The sequence below is a fragment of the Triturus cristatus genome, chromosome 2_1 (assembly GCF_964204655.1).
Source record: "Triturus cristatus chromosome 2_1, aTriCri1.1, whole genome shotgun sequence".
NCBI lineage: Eukaryota > Metazoa > Chordata > Amphibia > Caudata > Salamandridae > Triturus > Triturus cristatus.
Genome location: NC_140581.1, coordinates 93457968 through 93474339, shown reverse-complemented (window position 1 = coordinate 93474339; position 16372 = coordinate 93457968).

Sequence of the window (16372 nt, the reverse complement as noted above, 5' to 3'; positions counted from 1 at the left end):
ATGGCCATTAGCAGTGCAAGCTTCTAACATAAAGATTAGGTATAGCATATGCACCAGCATCAGTATGAGCTCATCTCTCACACAGAACAGCTACAGCATGGACAGACAGCAGCATGACAAGCTTGCCTCTCATACAAGACAAGTACAGAATGGGCGGCAGCAGTGCAAGCTTCAAAGACATAAACATCAGGTACAGCATAAGCATCAGCGTGAGCTCATCGCTCACACAGAACCGCTGCAGCATGGACAGCAGCAGTGCAAGCTTCCCTATTCATGGAAGACAGGTACAACATTGGCAGCATCAGTGCAAGCTTCCCTCTTTATGGAAGACAGGTACTACATGGACAGCAGCAGCACAAGTTTCCCTCTAAAGGAAGAAAGGTACAGCATGGACAGCAGCACAGCAAGCTTCCTTCTCATTCAAGACAGGTACAACATTGGTAGCAGCAGTGCAAGCTTCCCTCTTTATGAAAGACGGGTACTACATGGACAGCAGCAGCACACATTTCCCTCTAAAGGAAGGCAGGTACAGCATGGACAGCAGCAGTGCAAGCTTCCCTCTGATGTAAGACAAGTGGTGGCTGGTGGCATTTGAAAGTGGTAAGGCGTAAAATTACTGTTGTACTGTACTGCGGCGAGCAAGCGGCCCGAACAATCTACGGGGGGTTCGGGACGGTTCTCCTCTGAGAAAATTTTGAAAAAAAAGTGGACAAATGGTGCATTTTCAAGCAAATTTGAGGAAGCAGGAGGGTTAATAAAGCAATACGATTGAATCATTTATGATTTAAGAAATTGCTATTTTTTATGAGCCATAGAGGTGATGGAGATACGTCACTCCGGAATTATCTAGTGTTACCATTTTACAAAGTGTGCATGAAGATTACAATAAAAAAATGTGAAACCCGTGGCCAAAAAAATGATTATTGCTGTATGACTTAAGGTATCAAGACGAAGGTATCAGAGCGCTTTACATGAGCACTAGTTGCATTACAGGGACATTTCATTTGTTAGGCACGGGGACATTGATTTGCCCAAAATCACAGGATGTTTGAGCCTCCGCCAGACTCTAACCCGGCTCTTCAGCGTCAAAGCCGGCCTCTCAGGCTTAGGGACAAATGGTGGCCTTTGGCCTAATTAGGAATCGAACTTCTAGTAATCTAGCTCTGCCTGCGGTCGCTAATTAACTCTCTTTTACCTACTACTGTCGAGCCACTTTGTAAGGGGGATGTAAAGAGTCCAGGAAGTCAAGAGATTAGATTTTAAATTACAAGCTTTTCCACATGACATTTCAGGGGATGAGTGGAGGGGTGTAAGAGACGCAAAGATCAGAATAAAACGTGTAAACAAGGCCGGGGCGTAAAAGAAAGCTTTAAAAAACCAAATATTAAAACTGCATTGCGCAGACAGGCTTGTGTTCGCAAGGTAACACGCCCACTATGCGCCGCCCTAAGTCTCCCCATTGAAGCATACAACTAGCTGGTGAACGAGAACCGCATGGCACAAGCGGCAGAGCAAGCTTCTAACACAAAGAACAGATAGAGAACAAACATAAGTGTAAGCTCACAGAACAGCTTCAGCATGGCCAGCAGCAGGGCAAGCTTCGAACACATAAAGAACAGGTACAGCATAAGCACCAGCATCAGTGTGAGCTCACCACTCCCACAGAACAGCTTCAGCATGGCCAGCAGCAGTACAAGCTTTGAACACATAAAGAACAGGTACAGCATAAGCACCAGCATCAGTGTGAACTCACCACTCACACAGAACAGCTTCAGCATGGCCAGCAGCAGTGCAAGCGTCGAACACATAAAGAACAGGTACAGCATAAGCACCAGCATCAGTGTGAGCTCACCACTCACACAGAACAGCTTCAGCATGGCCAGCAGCAGTGCAAGCTTCGAACACATAAAGAACAGGTACAGCATAAGCACCAGCATCAGTGTGAACTCACCACTCACACAGAACAGCTTCAGCATGGACAGCAGCAGCACAAGCTTCCCTCTCATTCATAAGAAGTATAGCATGGGCAGCAGCAATTCAATCTTCCCTCTCATGCATTACCAGGAGCAGTGCAAGCGTCGAACACAGAAAGAACAGGTACAGTACAAGCACCGCATTAGTGCGAGCTCATCACTCACACAGAACAGTTGCAGTAATGGACAGCAGCAGTGCAATCTTCCCCCTCATTCAAGACAAGTACAGCATGGGCAGCAGCATGGGCAGTAATAGTGCAAGCTTCCTCTTATGTAAGACAAGTACAGTACGGACAGTGGCAGTGCAAGCTTCCCTCTCATGGAAGACAGTTACAGCATGGCTGGGCGCAGTGGAAGCTTCAAACACATAAAGAACAGGTACAGCATCAGAACCAACATTGGTGTGAGCTCATCGCTCACACAGAACAGCTTCAGCATGGACAGCAGCAGCGCAAGATTCCCTCTCATTCAAATCAAGTATTGCATGGGCAGCTGCAGTGCAAGCTTCCCTCTCATGCAAGAGGGGTACAGCATTGCTAGGAGCAGTGCAAGCTTCGAACACATAAAGAACAGGTACAGCACAAGCACCGCATCAGTGCGAGCTCATCACTCACACAGAACAGCTTCAGCATGGACAGCAGCAGTGCAAGCTTCCCCCTCATTCAAGACAAGTACAGCATGGGCAGCAGCAGTGCAAGCTTTCCCCTCATTCAAGACAAGTACAGCATGGGCAGCAGCATGGGCAGTAACAGTGCAAGCTTCCCTCTCATGCAAGAGAGGTACAGCAGGAACAACAGCAGTGCAAGCTTCCCTCTCATGCAAGACAGCTACTGCATGGTCGGCAGCAGTGTACGCTTCCCTCTCATGCAAGAGAGGCACACCATGTGCAGCAGCAGTGCAAGCTTCTAACACAAAGAACAGGTACATCATAAGCACCGGCATCAGTGTGAGCTCATTGCCCACACAGAACAGCTTCCGCTTGAACAGCAGAAGCGCAAGCTTCCCCCTCATTTAAGACATGTATAGCACGGGCAGCAGCAGTGCAATCTTCCCTCTCATGCAAGACAGGTACGGCAGGAACAGCAGCAGTGCAAGCTTCCCTCTCATGCAAGACAGGTACGGCAGGAACAGCAGCAGTGCAAGCTTCCCTCTCATGCAAGACAGGTACTGCATGAGCGGCAGCAGTGTACGCTTCCCTCTCATGCAAGAGAGGCACACCATGTGCAGCAGAAGTGCAAGCTTCTAACACAAAGAACAGGTACAGCATAAGCACTGGCATCAGTGTGAGCTCATTGCTCACATACACTAGCTACAGCATCAACAGCAATAATAATAATAATAATAAAGCCATTTCTAAAGCGCCTGGCTGCACTAAAGATAGTGTGTCCCCGCGCTGGATTGTTGCTAAGTCAGGAGGCAAAGAGTCACGAGAGCGAAGAGGGGAAAGAGGAAAAAGGAGATTAGTCGGGAGGAAATAGGTAAGTTTTCAGTTTAGCACGGAATCTGATCTCTGAAGGTTCCATACGGAGGTCAAGCGGTAGTTCATTCCAGTGCCTGGGGACCAGGTACCTGAACGAACATCCTCCCATTCTAGCTCTACGAATGCGGGGAAGTTTGAACAGCATTGCACCGGATGACCTAAGATTCCGGGTGGGGCGATGAATAGTGAGGAGCTTTTGCAAGTATCTAGGGCCTTTACCATGGGCGATGCGGTGCGTGAAGCATAGAGCTTTGAATATGATGCGCTCCTTGACCGGGAGCCAGTGGAGTTTAGTAAGAGCATTCTTCCCAGATGCTCTGCGGGGCAGGTTAAGTACCAGGCGGGCAGCCGCGTTTTGTACGCACTGAAGACGATGAAGACCTGATTTACTTAGACCTAGAAGTAGAATGTTGCAGTAGTCAAGATGGGGTGTAACCAAGGCATGGACGAGAGTTTTTCTAGTGTTGATGGGGAGCAGATCGAGGACTTTGCGGAGAGTCTTTAATGTACTGAAGCATCTACCTGTAACTTTGCTAACCTGTGACCTAAAAGAGAGATCGGAGTCGATCATTACTCCGAGGTTTCTGACAGATTTGGCGGGAATGGGAAGATTTCCTAGTTCCACAGGCCACCACATGTGCGTCCAGGCATTTAAAGATTTTCCGACAATTAAGAGTTCCGTTTTATCGCCAGTAAGGCGCAAACAGTTGTTATTCATCCATGTTGCCACAGATGAAAGGCATTTGGAGAAATTAGTGGCATCTTCCGTGCGGTTGTGCGTAAGCTTGATCATTAGCTGTGTATCATCAGCGTAGGTGACAATCTCTACTCCAAAAGCTTCAACAATATGAGCTAAGGGTTCCATATAAAGATTGAACAGGGTTGGACTTAGACTGGAGCCTTGAGGAACCCCATGGGTCAGCTTGCGGGGGGAAGATTTAAAAGGAGGGCAGTGCATTTGGAAACTCCTGTTCTCTAGGAAAGATTTTATCCAGGCAAGGGCGGACCCCTTCACTCCCATATCAGAGAGGCGAGACAGCAGCGTGGTGTGCATCACGGTGTCAAAAGCTGCACTAAGGTCAAGTAAAACCAACGCTGCTGTCTGTCCTTCGTCCGCCCTCTGTCTGAGGCTTTCGGTGGAGAATAGGACAGCCGATTCCGTTGAATAGCCAGCTCTGAACCCCGATTGGGTGGGGTGGAGAAGGAATTCCTCCTCTAGATAGGTCATGAGTTGACCGTTGACCACTTTTTCCAAAATTTTCGAGCAGAAGGGAAGAAGGGAGATGGGACGAAGATTCTGAAGTTGGGAAATGTGAGTATTGGGGGTTTTTTTCAGTGGGATGACCTGGGCTGTTTTCCATGCATCGAGCACATGGCATTCTTGGAAGGAGAGGCTGGCAATGTGAGTGATCTGATCAATCATACTATCCAGAGCTCCTTTACAGCGCTTGGGGGGACACACGTCACAGGGGGAGCCCGATTGTATGCTGTAAGCAATGTTCAACAGTTCCTGTCTTCCGGGAACTTTGAAATGTGTCAGACCAGATATTGTGGTAGAATTGTCTGTAGATGTCACATGCTTACTAGAGATATCAGTGTGGGTTGTGAAAGTGGCGTGTATTTTATCAACTTTGCCCACAAAATGATCTGCAATAGCATCACATAACTCACTGGAGTAGGTGTCTTGCGCTTTGAGTCTGGTAGGGACCGTTAGCTCTTTGTAGATGGTGAAGAGTTCTTTGGTGGGATTATCGGCGAATTCTATTCTACTCTTGAAGTGGGCACCTTTCACTGTTCTTATAAGTTTATGATATTTATTTAGTTCTGTTCTGTATAGTGACTTACTTTTATGGTTATAGTTTTTCCTCCATTGTCTTTCCAAATTTTTACATTTAACTTTGGCTATTTTAAGTTCCTCGGAAAACCAGGGGGCAGTTTTGGTATGTCTTGCGGGTGGTTTCTGTGTCCAGGGGGCTACCGTATCTAACGCGTTAGACATCCAAGTTTCATAATTATTCCATGCCTCCTGTAAGGTGTTACTAGGGGGTGGAGGCTTTTCGAGTAGGGCAAGTTTAAAAGCTTCCTCATTGAATTTTTTCCATTCTCTCCGTTTCTGGGGTAGGGATTTGTTGGATCTAGTTTCTGAGGGGGTGCTTTCTATATTGAATGGGATTATAAAATGATCTGACCAAATAGTTCTGATCGGGGGGGAAACCATTACACCCTCCCAATTAGCAAAGATAGGATCGAGAAGATGGCCAAATTGGTGCGTGGGGGAATTGGATTGAAGGTTAAATTCTAGGGCTTTCAAAGCTTCTACTACGTCTTGAGCCTCCCTACTATCAGTAATGTCGAAATGAAGGTTTAAATCACCTAAAATTAGGAATTTTTTATATCGAAGTGCTGGTTGGGTGATTAGTTCTGTAAGTTGGTCGCCGAACTGAGCTGCCCCACCGGGCGGGCGGTATATGAGTAACCCATTAATGATATTGCTGGTTCCTGTTTTTATTGTAAAAAAACCTCCCTCGCTGTTAGGTAGCGAAGCCTTCCAAAGGGTGCATTCTAAATCTACAGCAGCAGTGCAACATTCCTTCTCATACAAATGTAATGTACAGCATGGGCAGCTGCAGTGCAAGCTTCCCTCTCATGCACGAGAGGTACAACATGGACAGCAGCAGTGCAAGCCTCCCTCTCATGGAAGACAAGTACAGCTTGGGCAGCAGCAGTGTAAGCTTCCAAAACGTAAAGGACAGGTGCAGCAAAGTATCTGTGTAAGCTTAGCGAACACAGAACTGATAAAGATGGGAAAGCAGCAGTCACTAGAAGGGGGTTCTAATTGGTGTCCGAAGGATTTAGGTATGACTCCTTCCCCCACTTTTTGCAACAGGAACCTAGGCATACAATTTGATTCGGACCTTTCAGTCACAGCACATATTACACTAACAGCAGCTAAATGCTTTGCGTTGTTTTTTGCTCTGCGGAAAATCCTTTTTTATTTGCCAGTCTCTGCAAGGAAGACCACGACTCAGGCCCGTGTTATTGTGTTAGGATTACGCCAATACTCTTCACTTATGCCTGTCTGCCTACCTCCTGGATACAGACTCCAGAATGCTTCATCTATTTCTCCAGAATTCCTTCAAGTCTCTTCTTTCTACTTTCCCTTGGCTTCCAATCTGGCAAAGATGCGCGTTTAAAGCCCTCTGCCTGACTTATAAAGCTACAATACACAATAAGGTGCACCAGACAACATTTCTGAACAGAGTCCAGAGTCCAAAGACGACAGATTTCCAATGTATATGTCAATCTTCTTTTTATCTAATTTCTTGTTTCAAAAGCTCAGATTTATAAGACAGCCAACGCGTTTCATCCAACACAGTGGACTTCTTCTGGGCTAAATACAGCGTGATAAAAGTATGGTTTAATAATATCTATACGTATAGTAGACCATAGTTCATGATGTGATTAACGGTCCGAGGCTATACTTCAATCGTGTCCTGAGTAGGAGTTGTTTGTGCAAAAGTTCTAATGCATAAGGGTACGTCAATCAAATGTCCATGATTCATCTATCATGTGAGATTCCACATGTAATGACTTTGGGGGAATCAATCGAATTCCAAGCACCGCACCAGGATCAGTGCCCAAAAGATACAGCAACGCGGCAAGATACCAGCTCATCGTCCGCAATAGCTTCTTTTGCGCTATTGCGGCTCCTACTCAGGAGACGATTGAAGTATAGCCGGGACCTTTAATCACATCATGAACTATGTTCTACTATATGGACACATATTATAAAATCACTGTGTTGGACAAAACACGTTGGCTGTCTTATAAATCCGAGCTTTTGAAACGAGAAATGAAATAAAAAGAAGATTGACATATGCATTGGAAATCTGTCGATTTGGACTCTGGACTCTGTTCAGAAATGTAGCATGGTGCACTTTATTGTGTATTTAGGCATATCTAGTCCTCCTTTGGTCTACACGTAGACAGCAGGTGTTAATATTGGGTGCACACAATATGTTTTCATGCTAAATATCAGGGGATATACAGATAGGGTGCGTTTTGTTTGGGACCCGCTGTCACATTTTTGTCCTAACTTATAAAGCTATTAAGGATGTTGGCCTGGCACTGAAAACTAGGGAATTACGTCTCTACTCTCCTCCTCGCATCCTTCTCACTCTGGAACCTTGTTTTTCAGGTGCCAAATTGTCAGCTAGTCGGTTTGGAGTTCCTTCTTTTTTCTACCACACAGTCAGAGTGCGGTACTCTTTACTTATTACCCCGAGACATATGTCTAACTAGCTACACTTAGCGTGAAAGGGGCGGGCAGTGGGTGTTGTGGTCGGCGTCCCACTGCAATACCCATTGATTTTGACTCTGCTCCATATTTACAAGAGTGGCGTAAATATGGGGCAGCACCAAAATTAAGACCAGGGAAAACCTGGTCTTACCCTGGCGCAATGAGGAGAAATTATTAATTTATCCTCGTTTTTACTGTTTCCGTGTGTGCTGCATTGTGCAGCCCACATAGAAACAGCAAAACGCCATTGATTGTTTATGTGCAGGAATGTGTCCCTTCCTGCACATAAACAATGATTAAAAACAAATGACGTTTTGCAACTTCTATGTGTGCTGCATTAAGCAGCACACATAGAAGTTGCAAAACACCATTTCAGATTGTTTATGTGCAGGAAGGTGTCCCTTACTGCACATAAAGAGTCATTAAAAAAATGATGTTTTGTAACTTTTATGTGTGCTGCATTAAGCAGCACACATGGAAGTTTCAAAACACCATTTCAGATTGTTTATGAGCCAGAGCACGGCGTTAAGCAAGGAGGCTAACGCCACGCTCCATCACTTCCTTGTAAATATGCCCCTTGGTTCCTTTGACAACTGTAACTTCCTCACACTGATGGTAGGATCTCAGCGCCAGGAGACACCTTTTTGGGGTAACAGCGCGCATTACAAATATTATTAATTCATTTATTTATTCATTCACTATCTACCAAACTAATACTTCGCCAAACATCTCCTCCCCGTGGTATGAAAAACACGTCACTGTGCAAAGGGCGATGAGACCAGAAGAAAGAGGCCAAGACACTATAGGACAAATGTACAAGCCCCTAGCGCCACCGGAGCTTCACTTTTTTTGATGCTGCAAACACGGTATGCCTAGCACCATATTCACAAAGTGGCATTAAGCCACTTTTTGTGGCTTAACGGCACTTCCTAAATATGCCAGCCCTTCATGCATATATATGCGTGAAAGGAGTGTGCAATGGGTGTCGCTGTAGGCGTCCACCACAACACCCATTGCTTTTTGACGCTGCCCCAGATTTACAAGGATCTGTAAATCCTTGGCAGCGCCAACAACTAACGACATTCAAGAGCAGGCGTTAGATTGGCGCACAAGGAGAAATTCTGTGAGTGATTGTTTATGTGCAGGAAGGTGTATCTTCCTGCACATAAACAATCATTAAATAATGACGATCTGCTGCTTCTATGTGTGCTGCAGAATAGTAGAAAGGATGGACAGAAGGTTCGAGGAACCGAGAAGCAGGCGAAGAAGTAGGAGCAGAGAGATTCAAGCCCTGGAGAAGAAGGAGATAAAAGTGGGACATCCGACCACCTGAACCAGCTGCTGTAATACTCAAAGGACTAAAGTCATAACGTGGCCGTCTTCACAGCTATCACCTAAATTGGATAATACTTTAGTAAACAGGAGTTTGCAAGGATTTCTATACAGTTTTCGGAAGTGCGAAGAATTTTGATAGATGGTTTCTTCATCTCACCAAGCCATAATTATGGATCTCTTGATGTTCCTAATTAAATATGACTAGGGGGTGTAGCATCATCTTTGCGAGCACCTCAGGATCTGTCAAGTGCTAAGGGTAAACAGCGTTTACATCGCATGCGCTACAACGCATGCAATTACCAACCAGTCGTTACAACAACTGCGTTGTTACAACAAGCCAAATGTCTCATTGTAGAGCATGTGATGTAGCATCGCATATTCAGTGCTAGGGTTCCTTGAGACAGAAGTGAAAACTGACCTCGATGTTGTTTGAGGTCAAATGTGATTTTGATTTATTAAAGACCTTAATACATTACGGTATTAAAAAACAAAAACACTGCACTTACCAGAACTGTATTTTCCTGGACATGACTCAACCAGGCCCAAATTAGGCCTAAATTCCATCTTGGAGCCTATCGTAGCACTGACAACTGTTTTCATTTCTGTGTTCACTGCACGTAACCAAAATGTGTATTATGTAATGCTCTGTATTGGCATGCTGCTCTTGAAGAACTGTGAAGGAAGCTTTTTTGCAACATTTAGGGCTTTTCCTGCCAGCAATACAGTAGCCCATTCATTTATGAGACTTCCATTGTTTTGTGTAACTAGATTTGTACTACCACATCCGAAGACATTAGGTTAAAATAGGACATGTTAATATTCAGTTGGGGATCATGCTAGGACGGTGGCAATAGGTGATGTTGTATAATTCTGTATTGTGAATTGTTTAGGTTTGCTCAGCTTATGCTGACTGTGCAATTTCCAATGATGTCTTTTGTGACTTTTCCTATAAAAGATGGTACATTTTGAAGGTAAGCCATTCTTTCAACTTCCCAACTCTAGAGACTGAAATGGTTTTTGTTTGTCTCATACTTTGGACATAGGCTATTTTTGTCTTAAGTTCTTGTAATTTCATTACAAGACCGGAGGCTACATTATGCAATAACTTTTATTGCTGCCCAGACATGCAGCCCTTTAAAGTGTACCAAATGCATCACAAATAATACATTCCAAATAACATAACAAAGCACCATGGCAAACAACTATCTTCCTCTTTTATTCGCTGCTCCTGGACAGTTAAGTACAACTTCTTCTTATCTCTCTAATTTTGATGTTTTAGAACAGTTTATATGCTTATTCAACCGCTAAGTTACATAGATACACATTTAAGCTGTTTATATACAACACTGTTATGTAACTGTGTATTTTTAGACTTTTATTTATTATATTTAAAACCATTTAGTACGATAGACCCCTCAACATGTAAGTCTTTCTACTCATCAAGGATCCCTTTCCAATTTACGGTTGGGCCCTTTACCTTTTTGCCGATCAGAAACTGACAAGGCTCGACTTTTACCGATCGGAAACTGACAGGCACAGTTTTTTACTTATCGAACGCCAGACGCGCCTCCACAGCGAGAAACCTGCTTTCTTTCAAGCCTAAGCTTGCTGCCTCGCAATTCCGGGCTCTTCCGGCTTCTACAGAGGAGACCCGTCTACCAAATTAAGAGCTTCCCCCTTCAAATGTGACCCACAAGGCAAAAATAGGGGATCTCAAGGCCCAGTTTTGGCTCGTGCTGTTCGTTTCCATGGAGACGCACAGGGCTGAGCCAACGGATCAGGACCAGCTGTTCTTTATTCCTATCGGCACGATCGTTTTAGTCATTCTTAACTTAACTTACCCAATAAAGTTTTAGGGGATTCAAATTAAGTTTAAAGGGAAGGCTTATTAAAACAACATCCCAAGGACTTCAATTCTTAAAAATAAAAAAGGGGAAATATAAAGACAATATGTCTCAAAATGATTCTCAACCCACTAATGAGACCCCACTCACTGAGAATTCACGGATGAACCTCTTTGAGAGGCAATTAAAGTCATCCCTAAAGGAAGCTGTAGAGGCAGCACTTGCGAAAAGAAAAAGGAATACTCCTGGCGAAGACCCAGCACTCTCTTCTGAAGAGGAGCAGGACACTCTCCCCAAGAAAGGCAGTAAGGTCCTAAAAAAGTCTAAACGCATTGAGCCTCATGGTAACCTACGTGCTACCAATGATGTTGTTTTTTCTATTGGTAGCTTGTGCGCTACAAATGAACTAGGTGCCCCGAGTGGCACAAAAAGAATGAGCGACCTTAAAGGTGCAAAAAGCACCGGTGCCCTTCGTGGCACACAGAGCCAGGTGCCCATCGTGGCACAATAGACTTCATCGAAGATAACGATGATTACCTGTCTCCAATCGATATTGATGATGAGGCCGACGAATATGTTTTCGATCACCAAGAAAAATTTGATGATGACCTCCTTGATGAGGATCTAGGGCAATCTAGCAACAACTCTGACTCTATTAGAGACCCATGAGATGTTTAACCCCTCTAAGATCACCCACCCTAGAGGTTCCGACTGGTGGCCCTTAGATCATGTATCCAAATTTATTAAGGCTTGGATAAGAAAGCCCCTTGAAAGATATTCACCTAATCTCATGAGATCTGAGTGTCCAAGACCCTTTTTGGACAACAAGGCGGGCATGACTCCCAACCTTGATTCTGAATTACTGACGTTCCTATTCAAAACAGGTAGAGATCCTCATAAGGGCCTGAAACGCTGCCTTAAGCAGTGCTAGGATAAGCTTCTGGACACACTTGGCCCCCTTGCTAGGATCCTGGACCTTGCTGAGGAATCCTCGATGAATGGCATTCCGTTTGATACCGAACTCCTGCAAGGATGGAGTCAACGTGCCACTTCCCTCTTCGGAAACGCCAACGCCAACCTGACCTCTGAAAGACGAAGGGCCATCCTAATGCGTATGAACCCCAAGTTGGGCGACCTAGCAAATAAGGATGTACAAGGAGACCCGAACGGTCTACTCTTTAGAGAGACCTTCATTAAATCACTTGGAAACTACGTGTCCACATTCTCCGCCTTCAACAAAGCCCAAACAAACATGAGACGCATGTTCGGAGGCAGAGTTTTTGGAAGGGCTGACAGGGCAGGACCATCTGCCAGCTGCGGATACAACAGGTCCTCATACCAACAAAAACCAACGCGGATACTAAAGATACTACCGAGGGAACAATAACTTCTTCCCCCAGAGGGGCTGCAACACTCGAACACGAGGCGGAAACAATCGAGAAAGGTTCCAAGGAAAAGGACAACAAGGTAAGGACCTCTCCTCCTGGTTTTTCCCCCCCAAAGGTAGGGGGAAGGTTCTCTCTTTTCAGACACAATTGGTATTTCATAACGAACGATGCCTGCGTCCTAGAGACTGTAAAAGGTTTAAAAATAGACTTCATTACTACTCCTTACCAGGCCAAACAACCCAGAGGACTTACCCTAGACCAAGAACAATCCAGTCTAGTAGATGAGGAAGTGAGTCAAATGCTAGCAAAAGAGGCGATTCTCATCGTTTCAAACTTTGGTCCGGGCTTTGTGAGCACACTCTTTCTTGTGAAAAAGGAAGAAAAGGGCTAGCGCCCCGTAATAAATCTAAAATAATTAAACTCCTTCCTTGTATACAGACACTTCAAAATAGAGGGTATACATCTTCTTAGAGATATTCTCCAAGAGGGAGACTGGCTCATAAAACTAGACCTCAAGGACGCCTATTTTACAATCCCTATGGATCCAGATTCTCAGAAATACCAAAGGTTTGTATGGACAGATATAACCTATCAGTTCCGCTGTCTCCCCTTTGGCCTATCCTCTGCTCCTTGGTCTTTCACAAAGGTCCTGAGGCCAGTGGTGACCTCTTTGAGGAGAAGAGGAGTTCGATTGATTATCTACCTAGACAACATTTTACTGATGTCCCAAAGCCAGGAAGAATTACTGATTCACATGAAATGGACTGTGGACCTTTTAGAGAGTCTAGGCTTCATCATCAATGTAGAAAAATCCATTATGACCCCTCCACAAAACCTAGGGTTCCTAGGTTTCCAGGTGAACACACCTCTAACTCAGTTACAACTTCCCTTGAAGAAATTATCATAGATAAAGAAAGAAGTTTCTTATGTTTTATCCAAAAACGCAGTGAGCCTGAGGGAACTAGTAAGGGTAGTAGGGCTCTTATCTTCATCCATTCAAGCAATTTCCTCAGGCCCCCTTCACTACAGGGCCTTATAGAGACTGAAATCTACAGGACTGAGGAAAGGTCTTTGGTACTCATACACCGTTCCACTGTCCCTGGAAGCTCGAGAGGACCTCCTATGGTGGCGCAACAACTTAGACAGTTGGAATGGGAAGAAAATCTTCGGAAATACTCCGAATCACACACTGGAATTTGATGCGAGCAACATAGGCTGGGGTGCCAGACTAGGAAAGATAGAAACCGGGGGGAAATAGTCCCAAGAGGAACTCACCTTACACATAAATTGTCTAAAAATGCTAGCGAGCTTGAACGCCCTAATGAGCTTCAAGTCAACCCTGAAAAACAGTGTAGTTTTAATCAAATTAGACAACTTTACAGCCGTCTCCTACATCAACCGCTTAGAGGGAACAAGGTCAAAGCTTCTAGCAGATCTAGCCAAAACAATTAGGTATTTCTGCTGGGATCCAAAAATAATTCTGAGAGCGGAATTCATCCCAGGTCATCTAAACATATGGGCAGATTGGAACTCAAGGTTCCTAAGAGACTCGAGCGACTGGAAACTGAATTCTTCTGTTTTCTAGAGAGTTCAAGAACTATGGGGCCCCTTCGAGTTAGATCTTTTTGCCAACAGGCTGACCTTTCAGATAGATCACTTCTTCAGTTGGAGACCAGACCCACTGGCAACTGCAGTGGACGCTCTTCTCCAACCATGGAACACACTAAGTAGCTATGCCTTCTCTCCCTTCGCACTAATCCAGAGAGTTCTCTTGAAAGTTCGAATGGAGCGTTGCCACATTGTTCTAATTACCCCCTTTTGGAATTCTCAAATATGGTTCCCAAGCATGATGGAATTGTCGAAAGAAACTCCACGCCTTATCCCCGGGAGTTTAGACCTCTTTCAGGGCCCAGAAGGAGAGGTACAACCTCTTCACTTAGAAGGAAAGATGAACCTTCTTACCTGGAAGATTTCAGGGGTTCAAGAACATACTCGGGCCTTTCAGGAGATGCTAAAAACCTATTGGATGAGTCATGGGCTCCGGGAACAAGGAGAAGATACATCGGTGCATGGAAAACATGGTGTAGTTGGTGCCTGGAACAGGATATGGATCCCGTGGACGCACCTGTTGTAGAAGTAGCAAACTACTTAGCAGATCTCTTTAAATCAGGACTATCATATAAAACAGTAAATTGTTACAGATCAGCAATTTCCGCAGGGCATTCCTTGTTAAATGACTTCTCTATCGGGCTGATGCCCCTATTGTAGGTAAACCCGTAACGCCTATTTTATTATATGCAGATGATGCAGTCCTGATTTCCAGGACTACAAATGGTCTCCAGCTTTTGATTGATAATTTTACCGAGTTTATGACTGATGAAGACCTAGCAATTAATCTATCTAAAACCCTTGTCATGACCTGCGGGAAATGTAAAACTAAAATTAGTACCCACTTCATAAAAGGTGTACCCATTGAGAGGACTTCAACCTTTTCTTATTTAGGATTACTTTTTAATTGTAAAGGTACTTGGAATGCACATATTAATCTAAGCAAGTTGAAATTTTTAAGGACAAGTGAGGCTATTTTTAGATTCTCACAAAAAATAGGTAATAAGCCTGTGAGAGAGATTATAAAACTTTATGGGAGTAAATGTGTATTGGGGTATGCTATGGTGGTGCCCTCTGGGGAATGGCAGATACCTCTGTATTGCAAATAATGGAAAATACATTTTTGCGTAGGGTGTTAGCAGTCCCTAATTCCACTGCTACTTATATTGTCCATAGAGAAACAGATGTTCCCTTTTTAAGTGATTTGATTAGCGTATCCACCATTAATTTGTGGCATCGTATTTGGACGAAGGAAGAAACCCATTTTACCAAGGAAATAATATATGATTGTCTTAGTCTAGATTACTCGAAGAAGATACCATGGTTAAAATACGTCCATGATCTACTGATTGAGTGTAACGTGAATCCTGTTTTTAAAGACCCATTGATTATTGAGAATTTTAGTAAGGGGGAGCTTGAAAAGAGACTCCTCGGGTCTAGGAAGATAAAAAGGGAAGCAGGGCTATGTACTAAATCTATTGTCAAATTATACTGTGAAGGTTCTTTTTCATTTGGCACCCAACCCTATCTTATATTTATTAGGAATACCCAACACAGATTTTACCTGACTAGACTAAGGCTACGAACATTGCATTTTCAGATAGCATTTCCTAAGATGGGCAACTGGAGTGCAAACCTTCCAATGTGCCCTTGCGATGGTAAATCTGCCCAAAGCACATTGCACTTTATACTGTTTTGTAACTTTTACAGGGATCTTAGGAAATCAATTCTGCGCCCACTTTTTCTTTCCAATAAGTTGTACTCCTATTAAACCGCTTTTTATTTTATATGTAAATTAGATCATGTTACGATGTGTAATGCGGTAATTTCCTTCATTCAATTAGCAATCAAGCGAAGGAAAATGCTCTCATATTTGGAATCACTTGTCTATGAGACTGATTAGTTGATCAAATGTTTGGGTTTTATTTCAAGTACCTTTTTAAGATCATTGTATTCTATGTACCCCATGAAATGTTACTGACTAATATGGTGGTTATACATCAAAAATGAAATAGGTATCCTTTTTTAATAAATCTTCTTATGAGGGGGGAAAAAGGGGAACGTAAAATGAAGAAATGTTTTATTATGTAGAATGCTTTTATGGATATTTTTTATATACCGAATAAAGCTTGTTTTGACTTTGACTTCTAGATCGGTACTGACCCCTTAATACACAGAGTGATTAAAGGAATAAGACTTAAACGTCCGCCTAAGGCTAAATATGATTCATTATGGAACGTAAATCTTATCTTCGACCTTTTTACATCCTGGCCTGATAACTGTCTCCTTACAAGGAAACAACTTTCCATTAAGTTAGCTACACTTCTATGCCTAATATCTTTTAGAAGAGTGTTGGACGTTAAAGCGTTAGAAATATCTAATAGGATTTATTCCCCTGATGGTGTATTATTCGAGATATGGAAAAGGACCAAGACAATGTCTGA